The sequence below is a fragment of the Echinops telfairi genome, unplaced genomic scaffold (assembly GCF_000313985.2).
Source record: "Echinops telfairi isolate 266 unplaced genomic scaffold, ASM31398v2 ScPeMD7_9;HRSCAF=40, whole genome shotgun sequence".
NCBI classification, from domain to species: Eukaryota; Metazoa; Chordata; class Mammalia; order Afrosoricida; family Tenrecidae; genus Echinops; species Echinops telfairi.
The window spans coordinates 79,928,966-79,930,558 of NW_022103906.1; positions in this window are offsets into that span (position 1 = coordinate 79,928,966).

Consider the following 1,593-nt stretch of genomic DNA (forward strand, 5'->3'; position numbering starts at 1 on the left):
ACACAATTGATGTATGTATGGATTGTGATAAGAGTTGTATGAGCCCCTAATAAAACGATTAAAAAACAAAAACAAATAAGACAAAAAAAGAATTTCCTCAAGCCATTGACCAAAGGAATAGCCTTGCCCTCTGGTAGAGTGCCTTGCTAAGCGAATTCCTGCATATACAGCATATTCTCAATGCACATTTTGGGGTAAAATCTGTGCCTCGGCTGATATTCAGGTTGGCTTATACTCAAGTTTATATGGTGTATGTCCAGTTTGGGTGTGTCCTGGACCCAGTGACAATCCAGGTATGGTCATGGAGATAACCAGCTTCCTTTCCTGAATGCCTATTTCCCATCTTTTCATCTCATTGTCCCAGTTCTCTTGGAATCTTAACATGAAAGTGGAACCCCAGCCGCGCAGTGGTGAGCCACTGGGCTACCATTTGCAAGCTCAGCAGATTTCTTAAGATGAAGGCGCCATAAAATCCCTTTGGTTTTTGCATCAGAATCTTGTGGATCTCTAAGTAGCCCCTGTGGTGCTGTGGGCTAGGGGTGGTAGGGCTGCTTACCTTAGGGCAGATGGTTCAAACCCACCAGGGGAAAGCTGAGGTTGTCTGTTCCTATAAAGATGCAGTCTCTGGCGGAGGGAGGGTGGGGTGGAAAGGGGAAACCGATTACAAGGATCTACATATAACCTCTTCCCTGGGGGGATGGACAACGGAAAAGTGGGTGAAGGGAGACGTCGGACAGTGTACGATATGACAAAATAATAATAATTTGTAAATTATCAAAGGTCATGAGGGAGGGGGGAGCGGGGAGGGAGGGGGAAAATGAGGAACTGATACCAAGGGCTCAAGTAGAAAGCACATGTTTTGAGAATGATGATGGCAACAAATGTAGCAATGTGCTTGGCACAATGGATGGATGTATGAATTGTGGTAATAGTTGTACTAGCCCCCAATAAAATGATTTTTTTTAAAAGAACTGATAAGGAGCTCTTAAGAAACCCTTATCAATCATTGCAAAAAGAAAATAAATAACTCAACCATTTTAGCCTAGCAAAAACTTAAAAGGCCTAAATTCCAGGATGCATTACGTTTTTTTTTTCTTTCCTATTTGCCAAGTGTGCTACATAAAAATTATTTTTGTTACAATGAATTCAGAGTTAAAGTATTTTTTATTCATACACTGAAAAAAAAAAAGATGTAGTCTCTGAAACCGTGTGTAGGGTCTCTGAGTCAGCACATTGGGAGTGCATTGGTTGGGATTCTCTATTGATAGGGACATTTAAAAAAATTATTGGGGCAAAATCCACATGTCATACAATTCAATATGGTGGACACTGTCTATTTTTTAAATTTTAACTGCTGTCAGTACACTGCACTGAACACTTCCTGGAGGCTTCTGGGACTATACTAGTGGTATAATTGATTTCCCCAGGCATTCAACTGTCAGAGTCAGTTCCTGATTCAGAGTGACCCTATAGGGCAGAGTAGAACTACCCCTGTATGTTTCTGAGACTGTAGTCATATATAGAGTCATTCTATAGGACAGGGTACAACTGCTCCAGTGGGTTTCTGAGACTATAGTCATATATATATATATA